The following is a 12,901-nucleotide window of genomic DNA, read 5'->3' as shown; positions in this document are numbered from 1 at the left end:
AAAATCTGTGGCTTATCTAAGTGCCTTATCAGTTGCAATCAATCCTCCATGTTAGTAATGAAGATTCTGAAAGAGTGACTGCCAGCCAGTGGGAGCCTGGCTCTGGATATCTCCACTCAGTAGGACAGAGCCAGGTCTGGTCCTCTTCCCAGCCTCCACTGGGAATTAACAGACTCATCAGGAAATCCCTCCCATTTCCTTGGGAGGAAAATACTGGGCACTGTGTCTACAAGCACCCCCGTCACAGCCCATACTACTATTTACGAGATGGGCACGTTCCAGAAGCTTCCTAGCTGCAAACAAAAGACAAGGTTAACTCTGCTGCTAGTGCCGAGTGGTTCCACCAAGAAGCAAAAAAACACAATCGAGAAGAGTGTAAGCTCATACATAATACACTCCAGACATAAGCACAAGGAACCCAGAGCAGATCTGGGTTTCTGCATTTTCAAATTTCAAAGGGCCCAGACTGAAATCCAGCCTCAAATGGAACCCAGCCCTCAAAGTTCTTTTTAAAGATTAAACTGATTCCAGCATTCCTTCAGCAAGTATTTACTGAGTATCTACTAAGTACCAAGCTCTGCGAACAGCCCTACCAGGCACTGCCTACGGGGAACTTTTTAGATTCCATTTACTTGACAGTTTAGGTTGTGTAGTCTAGTTTTTGTGCCTTTATTAAAGAGCCCTCTTCTTTAAAATAATACTATGACTAATAAAGATCCCCTTCCAAAAAGCAGATTGAGAAATAAAGAGACTGGAGTTCCCATTATGGCTCAGCAGTAACGAAGCCAACTAGTATCCATGAGGATGCAGGTTCAATCCCTGCCCTCACTCAGTGGGTTAAGGATCTGACATTGCTGTGAGCTGTGGTGCAGGCAGACAGCTACAGCTCCCATTCGACCCCTAACCTGGAAACCTCGATATGTCGAGGGTATAACCCTAAAAAGACAAAAAAAAAAAAAAAAAAAAAAAAGAAATAAAGAAACAAAGAGACTGACAAAGCCATGCTGCCTTCACCAGTCTCACTCTGCCTGATTCTCTCCTGCCTCTTCCCTTATGATGGCTGTGTCTCTAAACCGTGTGAAATGTCCATAAAGCCCACTTCTGGATGCAAACAACAATCACAGAACAAGGACAGGACCCCTAAGTAGGGTATCCAACTAGCCCCAGTTTCCTGGGACTGTACTGGTTTTAAAAAGGAAAGTCCCTCCCCCATGTCTCCTCTTAGTTCTGAACAAGCAGAATCAGTGAGTCACCCTACCCCACAAGAACCCAGACCTGAGGAAAGGGAGTTACATTACAGGAGGCCCCTCACTTGCTGGAGAGGAGTAAGGCCAGGAGAAAGGGGGCCGGGCCCTTTAAGGAAGGCCTGGGTTGCCTGTGGGCAGCCTCAGAACCTCACAGCTTCCTCCGGAGAAGGTCTAGCATTTTAAATGCCACACCTCGTAAGCAAAGCTTTACAAACACTATCCAATCACAAGACTCCAATGATATGACATGCAAAAGAAATCCTCACATAAATGCAAAAGGCTCTAGTTATTTGGATGTGGGTATTTCCTCGGCTAGTTTAAAAGCTTCCTCAGTATAGACCATAACTATTCATGCCAAGATTTCCAGAACACAGCACCAAGTGGATGGTGAATACTGAATATAACGGACATTAATAACAGTTGTTACTATGCAACACACTACACACTTTATATAAATGATCTCACTGACTCTCACAATAACTCATTGAGCTTGACTGACCTTCATTTCCCAGATGAAGAAACTGAGGCTCAGTCAGACCTTATTTACTCAAGGTCATTATGGCAGAGCTCGCATTTGAACCCAACCTATCTTGCTTCAAAGTTCCATGTTTTTAAGAGCTCCCAGGTGGCTCAGCAGGTTAAGTATATGGTATTGTCATTGCTGTAGCTCACGTCACTGCTGTGGCTTGGGTTTGATCACCGGCCCAGGAACTTCACATGCCAGGGGCAGGGCCAAAACACCAAAACCAAAACAAAACAAAAAAGTTCCATGTTTTTAACTATGCAATTGAATTAGGATCCAGTTAAGTGGGCATATATAGTAAGGGATCAAGAACTGAGAGAGGAGAGTATCAGATATTCTTCTTTTATTCTCTCTGCTTTTAGCTTTGCCATTGCAAATGGAAAAAAAAAAAAAACACAAAAAAACCTTTTTTTAAAGCAGAAAACTGAATTAATTATGAGTGAAACTCACACATTAAATTAAGGCAAGGCAAGAGATCTTGGTTAGAATTTGGCAGAATTTTGCATGGCAAGCAGTAGGCACTCAATGTTTGAATAAACTTAACAAATACAATTGTATACCAATAGGAAGTTTAAGTTATTGATGTTCAGTGTTTTAAAGGCTACTTAACCCACCATCATGGGTGAATAGTTAAGTTTCTGAAGTGTGTTAGTGGGATGGGACAGGGGTAGAGGCCCAAGTACTTACCCCAGTTAAGGACACCTCTCTACCTGCAAAGCTGAATTTGCTGTTGTTACTCACTTAATGTGACAGTAATCATTTGTCTCATGCAACAAAGGGGCAAATTCTCTAAACAAAGTACAGAGATCTATCCATGGGCTCTCCAACCACTTTTAATCTCATTTAACAGGCAAGGAAGCAATCTGCAAACCTACCTCAGGGCAATACAACTGCAAAAGAATATCACACCAGATACTTTGTTTTTGAGACATTTATCTTAACGCCATTCATTATCTGTCAAACTGAGAACATTATTTTAATGTTAATGTATTCCTGGCCATTTTCTCCTAGCAGCTGAACACATTTCCTTTTTCATAATAATGCTATCCATAATGATCAAGCATTCTGAGTGTTAAAGAAGACTCTCCATCATGTGAATGAGTAGTCTAAAATCAAAGGAGGTGAGGTAAACCAGATGTCTCTTCCAACAAGCACTTATGGCCACAAGTTAATTAGGAAGGGAGGTGTGGTAGCCAGTTGTGGGCAACTGTCACCCACTCATGTCAACCCCAAACAGCAGAGTCTGCTCCTTGAGACTATAGGCTGGCCTGGTGGAATGTAGACCTCTAATGCTGTTTATTGTATGCCACCAAAAAGAGCGGTTCTTTGGTTTGCTTTGTTGTTGTTTTGGAAGAAGCTGGCCAATTCAAGTTGAAAAACAGGCCGCCAATGACAATTTTGTTAGAATGATGATGAGAATGTTCACCTCCCAACCATTGGTATGCACCCTGCAGCCTGGCAACTGTAATCTGTTTCAACATTTACTCATTATTAAATACAAGTAGGGAGAGCTCTTAAAAATAAGTTTCTCTCTTGACTTCCTTTAATTCTACAGGCCAAAAGTATCTATAATTCCTTTATCACCGTAGATCAAAATCATTTCTCTGTTATCAATGATTGAGAATTCATCGAGCCCTTACATAGTGGAGAATACAAAATAGGGTCAAATTTCATCTAGTCTTCATCTTTAAGGAACTTGTAAAAGACCTGAGATCCTACTGGTTTCAATCTCTACATCCACCAGCCCACAAGTCCCCTTGGAAGGAACTGGCACCCTCACCCTCCCCTTCAGCTGAGCAATGACTTGTGATATGTGGCTTGCTAACAAAAGACATCCTGGGATAGCTTTTCAACACACCACCCTTTGCATGAACTAGCCTGAATGGGTTTCTCTTCTTTGCAATTAAATAGAAAGAAAAAGACACTTTCATCTTAGGTAATAATACAGGACAATCTAGGATAAGTGCCCTTTGTAGAATGAATGAATGAATGAATGAATAGATATGAGTAAAATGAGAGACAGAGGTGATTTTGCCAGAGAACTTTCTTTGGAGGAGCCATGGATTCCTATGAGCTAAAGAGATGGATAGAGTTCAATTTTTTAGGAGAGTTAAGAGCTGAGTCACACCTTTAACAATGAAGTATCATGAGGGAGAGGTCATGTAGGCCACAGAATATTCCAGAATTAAGAAAAGAGGCTGTGCCAAGCATTTTAGGGGACTGGAGGGCTAACCATTCCAGTTCATGTGGTGTTTTAAAGTCAGATAGAGCAAAAGTCAGAACTGAGGGTGGGAAAGTCAGGAGTGAGAGAAACAAGGTTCTCAGCAAGGATGTGGCAGTGGGGATGGAAATCAAGGAAGACATGGGAACGGTCACTAAGCATGGTCAGTTAATCTGTTAATAAGCAGAATACCAACATTAATAATAACGCTCCCTATTTCCACAGTATCTATCAAAGCTTTTACCAAAACCTTACTGTTCTTGTAGAGCCTCAGTGAGGAGTGCATTTAGTGTGATAATCTGCATTTATATGTGGAAAGTGAGGCAGAAAAGTGACATTTTTTGGTAAGTAAGGAATAAGGCGGGGATGCAGAGAGTAGAGGAAAGAACTCAAGCACAGGACACTTCCTGTGCTTCCACTTCATCCCAGCTTTGCCCCCGTAAGCAGCACATCTGCACTGGATCAATCCCTTCCTTGCATGATGTGTGTTCTGCAAGGTAGCCCACCGGATGTCAGAATAACCTTTGCCATGCAGGATGTCAGCAATGGGTTTTAACCATGCAGGAATTAATAAATTGAGTGCTAAATCAGACATCCTTTCATACTCACCCCTTCCCTGCCAGGTCACAGGTGGGCCCCCCACAACTCCATCAAGACTGTGCTCCAGGCCTTAGCAGACACACTGGGTCTCCACCAGGAAATCCCAGGCCTCAGGAACTACCCAAGGGAAAGGCAAGTTGCACAAACGCTACTTAAGGCCTCTCTCCTTGTATCTCACAAGGATAATAAGGCAACTGGAAAGAGAAAATCCTTAAACATAAAACACATACTTTTTTTAACCTGGAACACACGGTGTAACTCCCAAAGCTGTGAGGGGAGGATCAGGAAAAGCAACACCTTCCTCTTTTCAGATCCTAAGACATCTCGACCGGCAGGACTAGGAACCACACTTCCTCCACCGGCATCTTCTACCTAGATGGCCAACTGCATCATGAAAGTAAAGCGGAAGAGACTTGGAGGCCAAACAAAATGTAGACAGGTATTTTGGAGCTTCCCAGATATATTTCAAGACCAGTCCTTCAAGGCTCAATTTTCATTTTTCTTTTTTTTTCTTTTGGGGCTGCACCCTTGGCATATGGAAGTTCCCAAGCTAGAGTTGAATTGGAACTGCAGTTGCCAGCCTATGCCACAGCCACAGCAACGCCAGATCCCAGCCACGTCTATGACCTATACATGGCAGCTCATGGCAACACAGGATCCTTAACCCACTGATCGAGGCCAAGGATTAAACCTGCATCCTCATGGATCCTAGTCAAATTCTTAATCCTCCAAGCCACAATTTTCCCCCTGGCTCAGCACCTCACCTTCAGCCTGACCCCAGGCACCCTGAGTGGGCTCCTAGAAGTCTTGGGTGGGTTGGGTCTAGATCTCCCCACCAGTTTCTCAGGAGCTCATGCCCACTTCAGAACTCCTGTGGGTGCAACACTTTGTCTCTCATGGGAAGCTGGACTAGAGGGCAGCCTCTGCAATCTTAGGCCAACACTGAGGTCCTCTGGTCACTGTGACTCAGGAGCTCTTAGGTCACTTTATCACATCACCTCTCTTTGGAGAGCTATCTTTGTAAAAATGACTTCCATAGGGTGATGACTGAGCTAGAAGCAACACTGTTTTGTTCAATTTCATGCTTATGCTTAAAAGGTACTTGTCAAATCCTCAGCATTCTAATCCACACATACATTTATCACAACAAAGATATTTGCATGACCAGCACTTTCCACAGCAAAATCTCTCTCAACAAGCTGCCAGCTGCTTTAACCCACAGCCCCTTGAAATGCCTATTCCACAGCACCCAACTAATTTTTAGGGAGAGTGAGGCAGAGAAGGCTTTACAATTTACCACCCTCGTAGTCAACATGGTGAATTTGAACGTCCCAGAACTCTCAGGTGTTTTATTACCTTGTGACCAAAAGACACCTCTCATCCAAATTGCTTTTTCTAGGGAGTTCCTGTCATGGCTCAGTGGTAACAAACCTGACTAGTATTCATGAGGTTGCAGGTTTAATCCCTGGCCTTGCTCAGTGGGTCAGGGATCTGGCATTGCCGTGAGCTATGGTGTAGGTCGCAGACGTGGCTCGGATCCAAGCATTGCTGTGGCTGTGGTGTAGGCCGGCAGCTGAAGCTCTGATTTGACCCCTAGCCTAGGAACTTTCATATGCCACATCTGTGCCCTAAAAAGCAAAACAAACAAACAAACAAACTGCTTTTTCTAAATATCAGAGCAATAAGAGGGTGACCCAAGACTATCCCGAATGTGTCCCCCACCCGCCCGCCTCTAGGTCTTATCTGCTGCACCGCAGTCTTGGCTAAAGGAGGCCACATCCTGGGTGATAGGCCCACTGTTGCTCTTTTTCTACCCTGAGCTGTTCCAAACTCAGGATGCCTTAGACAAGAGGCAGATGGCGAGAGAGAGGAGGTCTGCAAGCAGCACCTCTCTTATATAACACTAAGCACAGAACCTCCTAGAATCAGCCTTGGAAATATCGCCTGGCCTATTGCTTCAAAATAAACAAATACTCAAAACAGGCAAAAGAGGGGAAAAAATCATAATTTTTTATTTGAGGACCGGAATACATTCATTCATATTAGGAAGTCTAATACCAACACAGGTAGTTAAGAACAGGTTGGGGTAGAAACAGATTCTTTTGAGAAATGTATCCTTTGTTCATTCCACTTGTACCTATATAATACTCAACACACTAAGCTAGACCCCGGAGAAACACACTTTGTAAACTCATCTGGGTCACATGACTTGTGGAAGGTCATTAGTGTGACTCACCTATGCCAGTTTTCCCTTTTTCGGGACAAAAAATATTGGACTGTGGTTAAATGGGGTCATAGGACTTGTCTAGCTGAAGCAACGTAAGTCATTTCCAGGTCAGATCGTGTCACTGCTGGAGCAAGGTCTTCTAGAGTTTCCTTCTCCCGTGCTGCAGTGATCTTACAAGCACACATCAAGATCATGTCCCCACCAATTTGGGTCCTTCCATGACTAACACGAGAGGGGCTCACCTGCTGCCTGTGTTGGACACCCAACATGGGAAAGAAAGAAACCCTATCTAGCCGCTGAGATCCAGAGCTTATTTGTTACTGCAGAATAACCTAACCTATTCTGCTGATACACCACTGCTTACAAAAGAGAGAAATTTGCCGACTTCCCCCTCACATCTGTCTTCTAAATCAGATAATACAAGAAAAGCAGAATTTACTTCAAAATTCAAGGGCTGCAGGGCCTGAATAATACCTCAGAATCCAGAGGGTGCCAACAGATGACAGGTCCAAACAACTCTGAGAGAATAAGGAATGAAAAGAGAATGACCACTCACCAACAGTGAAATCTAACCGTTCATGGAATTCAGCTGAGGAGTCTAAGAAAAGATCACCTTCTGACAACAGGTCCAGCCATTTGTGGGGTAGTGAGAACCCCAATGAAAGAGGCATTCAAGTAGAGGCTGAATCACCATAAGCTCCCTCCTCTGAAATCGAATACTTCCTCTTTGTTCCTCTCTCTCTAGCTTCTACTGAACTTAATTTAGAATTGGATCTTCATTTCTCCTTCCCCCGGAAGCTCCCTGAAGGTGGTTCACTTATACGTCTCCACATCCAGCCCCAGCCCACCCCTTGGCAGCTCTCACAGAGCCCATTATCTACCAGGTGTTTGATAAACACCTGCTGAATGAATTAAATGAACTAAATGAATGCTATAGAAAGGACTCAGCTCTGGAAGCCAAAGTCAGTCTCATAACCTCTAGAGTTCCTCCAACTTAAAATTAAAATTCACAACTGCTGACATCTGGGAGTAGAGAGCCTCTACCTACAGAAAAAAAAATTAAACATCAATACAATACTTGATTATGATTTATTACTAGACACAATTAAAAACCACCGTGAAAGCTAACCCTGCACTATAGCTATCTTTGTTCTTGGACATGCATTTACATGTGCAGGCAGCTGTTTCCCCATATGGAATTTTGTGTGTGAGGTATTTATTTTTTTCCATTAAAAAAAAAACCCACACCCTTTGTTTCTATTGCATTATTACATTCCCTATTATCCTACCACGTGGCTTCTTCTCTTGTGGGAACATAGCACACACCCTGCATTACTGCTGACATAAAAATTACTTACTTGTCAAAATACGTCTACTCTAGCCCCACCACAAATCTGATCTTTCCAAGACATTGGTCTTTGTTTCAGCCAGGACTGACTGATAACTCATCGACTTTTCCTAGTGATACCTGAATGCTCTGCAAGCATCAAACATCAGCATCGCTGAGGTTTTCTAAAGTCACCTTTCCAAACAAAACTACCTAGAGGGCAATGACACATCTTTCAAGTTTTCCAATTTTGTTTTTTAAGAGATGGGGAGAATGGGAGTTCTCGTCGTGGCGCAGTGGTTAACGAATCCGACTAGGAACCATGAGGTTGCGGGTTCGGTCCCTGCCCTTGCTCAGTGGGTTGACGATCCGGCGTTGCCGTGAGCTGTGGTGTAGGTTGCAGACGCGGCTCGGATCCTGCGTTGCTGTGGCTCTGGCGTGGGCCGGTGGCTACAGCTCCGATTTGACCCCTAGCTTGGGAACCTCCATATGCCGCGGGAGCGGCCGAAAGAAATAGCAAAAAGACACACACACACAAAAAAAAGAGATGGGGGGAATGGTGAAGCGAGGATCTGCTACAGATAACCATGCTGCTGCTGCAGTGCAATAGACAGCCCAGTAGCCTCTGGTCTTTGGCCATCCCTTCTTCCTACAAAATAAACCTTGAGTCCCTTTCCATACACATTCTTATTCCCTGTCTCTCATGCAGGACACCACGACTCTGCCCTCTAGGAGACAACACCAACACCAAGATGTCCTGATCTGTCTGAAGGTTATGTTTCCACTGAGGTTTATCAAGATAACCCCAGATCTGGTTAGACTGACATCAAAAGAGAACTATCCTTGGAAAGAAAAGAAACAGGCCAGAGTTTTTGGAAAAGAATCAACAACCTAAAGATAAAATGCAGACTGAGAGCCTAATGGTTCATGACTATATAAATGGAAACTTAACTAAAATTCCATTTTCTGTTCTCTTTCTGCTCCCCCAAAACCCCACCCCCCACCCCCACTCCATCTCCCAGTAGCTTACTACTGGCAAGTCCCTCTTGATGTTGCAAACACTATTACAATGAAGAGATGGGGAGAGAGACATGATTTCATAAGGTTACTACATTTGACCAAGGTCCTGACTGAGCACTGGTCAAATTTATAATCAGCCTTACAAGGATTCCTTTTCAAGAAAACGATATCCCATTTACAGAATGAAGCCAAAATGTATTACTACAGATAAGAAAGCAGACACATAACCGAACCCCACATTCAGATACAACTGCCTATGCATTTATTATATCAATGTTCCCATCAAAGGGAACCAGGAGGAATTTATAGGACACCAAAGGCAGCCTGCCCTCAATGACTTCTTCCAAAGGAAGATTTAAAGTCATTTGCAATTTCTTTCTCTGAACCAGGAGTTTCAGCAGCCCCCATTCCTCCTCCTCTGTGATAAGAATGGATTGTGTGATGCAGAAAACACCCAAACAACCCCCGTGCAAACACTGGTGGCTCAGATGACCCAGAGACACCCAGGAGACTACCCAGATCATTGGGGGTTACCTGAATCTGTCACTGAATCCCTTTCACCCCCTTCTGCGTGATGACATCAAGTGGAAATGGTACGCGTTTAGGAGGAGAGAGGCTGACAAGCAGGAAGCACAATTGAGCCTGAGCTTTGTTCAGCCTGCAGTGAAATACACGCAGTAAGGGTTAGATACGTGCAGCAGAGAAATCCAAGCATCCTCTCTGGGTAGAACAGCGGCTGTGGAGTAGGTGCCCTGAGGGAGGTGGGAAGGCGGCGGAGGTGTGGCTGGCCGGCGGGCCGCGGAGGGGGCGTAACGCTTCCTAATTGTCTCTATAGGATAAATAACCATCACTCCCCCCGCCTCTTCTGCAGTCTCTCCCGCCTCCAAGTTATCCTCCGGAGGTAGAGCCCCTACTAGCAATGACAATCCCTCAGAAAAAAAGGAATACGAGAAGGCATAGAATAATATCTCGAGGCATACGCAAAATACACTAGGTAAACCAGGTTATGTGGGAATGCGCCCAGTCACCTGCCCATACAGACACACCAGCGGGGCGTTCGCCAGCAGCCTCATTTCCTTCGACCCGGTCCGCCACCCCTTCAAGTCACCGTCACTCTGCTCTGCCAATTTCTCTACTCTCTCCAAAACCGTGTGGCGCGCCCCCCACACATCCCCCACCCTAGGCGGGATTGGGGACCGCCACCTCCCAAGGAGCGTCCCACGAGTCCAGTGCTTTGTCCTGCCGCTGCCCTTTCAGGAGCAGGCGCCCCAAGCGCGTGGGTCTGCACAAAAGACCCCCAACATCTCTTCCGCCACCGCCCCCTCTCCTTCCCAGAGAGGCCCATGGACCACAGAGGCAACTTCTAGGAGTGGGTAAGGAGCTCGACTACGGTCTTTAGAGGGGCTCATCCCGGAGGATACGCGGGTTTGGAGCTCAGCTGGGACGCGCGCGCGCACGAACGTGCACCCCAGGGGCGCGTGCGGCGCGGGCCCGAGACCAGCTCCCCAGGACTGTAGCCCCAGGGGGCATCCGAGGACTCGGCCCAGCCGGCTACAGCGCCGCTCCCCGCCCCAGCCGCCAGCCCAAATCCGCCCGCGCTCGGGAGAAAAGCAACTCCAGGGACCACCTCCCCCGAGCCTTAGGGCTGCCCCGCCGCGCTCCGCGCTGCCCTTCCCGGGACCCCTGGGGCCCTGCCACTCTCCTCCAGGTTCAAAAGACCCCCCCCCCCCCAAACACTAGGCGGCACCTCCCCTTTCCCGCTTCCCTGGCTCCGGGTGCGGCCGCCCTGGGGGCGCAGACATCCCTTCGCGCCCTTCCCGCAACCCGCGACCCCGGAGGGACAGAGCGGAGAAACAAACCGAAACTCACCAACCTCCCTCTGCAGCGGTCTCGGGTGCTTGCTACAGAGGCAGCGACAGCGGTAGCATCGCCGGGTGGTCCCAGCGCGCCGGCCACCGGCTCTGCTAGACTCGCGCAGCGGGCTGCCGGGCGGGCGCGAGGAGCGCGGCGGCAGCTCCTGCAGCCCCAGCTCCCTGCTCGGCCCCTCGGGAGGCGGCCCACCTGCCCGGGCGCCCTCCGCGCTCCCGGTCGGACACCGCCGCCAGGCGCTTGGCTCCAGGAGGGAGCTTTTTGTGTCACCGCCCAGACTCGAGCACCGAAATGGGTGGGGGCGGGAGGCCGGGCTCCGCCGCCCGCGGCACCGCCTCTCCCCGGCGGCTCCACCTCCTCCTCCTCCCTCTCCTCCCAAGCCCGCCCCCTCCCAGCGCTTGTCCGGGACATCTATCTGTCTGTCTTGAATAGCAGATCACCTCCGGACTGAGGAGCTGCATACCTTCTTCATGCGCTCCCTGGCCTTGCCCCCAAGTGCCTAACCTCTGCCGGGACCTCGACGTTGTCTTTTCCAAGGCGCGCGAGTGAGACCTGAGCTGGAATCAGGTGTGACAGGAGGCCGAGCTCAGCAGGCAGGAGCGCGGGCTGAGGCGAGAACCGTGGCTGGCGGGAACCGTCAGCAGCTCAGGACCTGGGGACCGATCGAGGGGGCTGTTGAGATCCTTTCCAGAAGACGCCCTGGATCCGCGTCACGTCTGGTACTTTCTGGCTGCCCCTAAGAGTTCACGTGGTCCGGGCAGGGCGGGGTCCTACTTTGGCTGAGGAGAGGAAGGGACTGAAGCCTGAATGACACCCCACCGCCTGGCTCTCTAGGATGGGGTGCAGGGAGCAGGAGTGCAGGGAGTGTCGCCCTGAGGGTTATATGGCAGTGCGAACCATAGGGGACCTCAGGACCGACCCTCTTCTCCACCTTGAAACCTAATTCCTACCTTAGGGACATACTTAGAATGCGTAGTTCCTCCAAGAAAATCTAGAACGTGCCTCTTGTGTCATCTGCAAAATAGAGTGGAGGAGGGAGGTCGCTGGTATAGGATATGGTTTCCATGCACTCCGTTGCCTTCCTACAGAATTTCTATTCAGAGTGAAAACTCGAAAGTCTATTCGAGTAGGACTATGGTAAAGTTAAGCCTGCCAACTCTCCTGGGTCCAGAACCAGGGTTCAACTGAGTGGTCCCTAGGTAAGCAGCAAAGCATGCAGCCTCTGCAGGCTGCTGGAATAGAGCTGTCTTTCTGTCCTACAGTCTTGCCCACAGGGAAGGAAATCCCATTCTAACCTCTCTGGATAGCTCATTGAAGCGCTTCTGCCAGATAATGAAACCGAAACAGAAACCCTATGAACCACAGGGCCGCCGGCAGCGGGCGTTGGGAGGCAGGCGGTGGCGGGGGGGGGGGGGGGGCAGGGAACTGGGGGGAATGCGACCTACCACGATTCACAATGTACTCAACTGACCTCCTTGACTTGGCCCTCAAATAAAACCTGTTAATAGCGTTTCCAAATGTGCTGTCACTCAGCACACACACAAATCGGTGACCAAGAAACAAAAAGCTTGATGGGTGTCACTCCTCTCTAGGATCCCAATTAAACACTTTAGTGTTGGCCTCTGAAGGTGTATCTGTCCTCTATCGGGCCCCTGGCAGGAGTGAAAGCTCTATGTCTGTTTTAAAAGCAGATTTAGAAGTTCCCTCCGTGGCCTAGTGGTTAAGGAATCCGACTAGGAACCCTGAGGTTGCGGGTTCCATCCCTGAACTCGCTCAGTGGGATCCGGTGTTGCCATGAGCTGTGGTGTAGGTCACAGGTGCGGCTTGGATCTCGCATTGCTACAGCTCTGATTAGACCTCTAGCCTG

At 47.9% G+C, this 12,901-nt stretch overlaps 1 protein-coding gene across 3 annotated transcripts in view; it reads right to left on the bottom strand.

Annotated features, from left to right (window-relative positions):
* The window catches only part of RNF152 (ring finger protein 152), a 79,885-nt gene extending 68,288 nt beyond the window's left edge, over positions 1 to 11,597 (bottom strand). Inside the window, exon 1 of one of the 3 annotated variants that reach the window (XM_047767026.1) lies at positions 11,539 to 11,597. The gene's annotated coding sequence lies outside the window, so the exon portion shown is untranslated. Of the gene's footprint in view, positions 1 to 11,034; positions 11,339 to 11,538 lie in introns of those variants that run through there. The other 2 variants (XM_047767024.1, XM_047767025.1) reach the window with 2 other exon arrangements.
* Positions 11,598 to 12,901: the final 1,304 nt, after the last annotated feature.

The sequence above is a fragment of the Phacochoerus africanus genome, chromosome 2 (assembly GCF_016906955.1).
Source record: "Phacochoerus africanus isolate WHEZ1 chromosome 2, ROS_Pafr_v1, whole genome shotgun sequence".
NCBI classification, from domain to species: Eukaryota; Metazoa; Chordata; class Mammalia; order Artiodactyla; family Suidae; genus Phacochoerus; species Phacochoerus africanus.
Note: the sequence above shows the minus strand (reverse complement) of the source record. Positions and strands in the feature narration are given on the sequence as shown.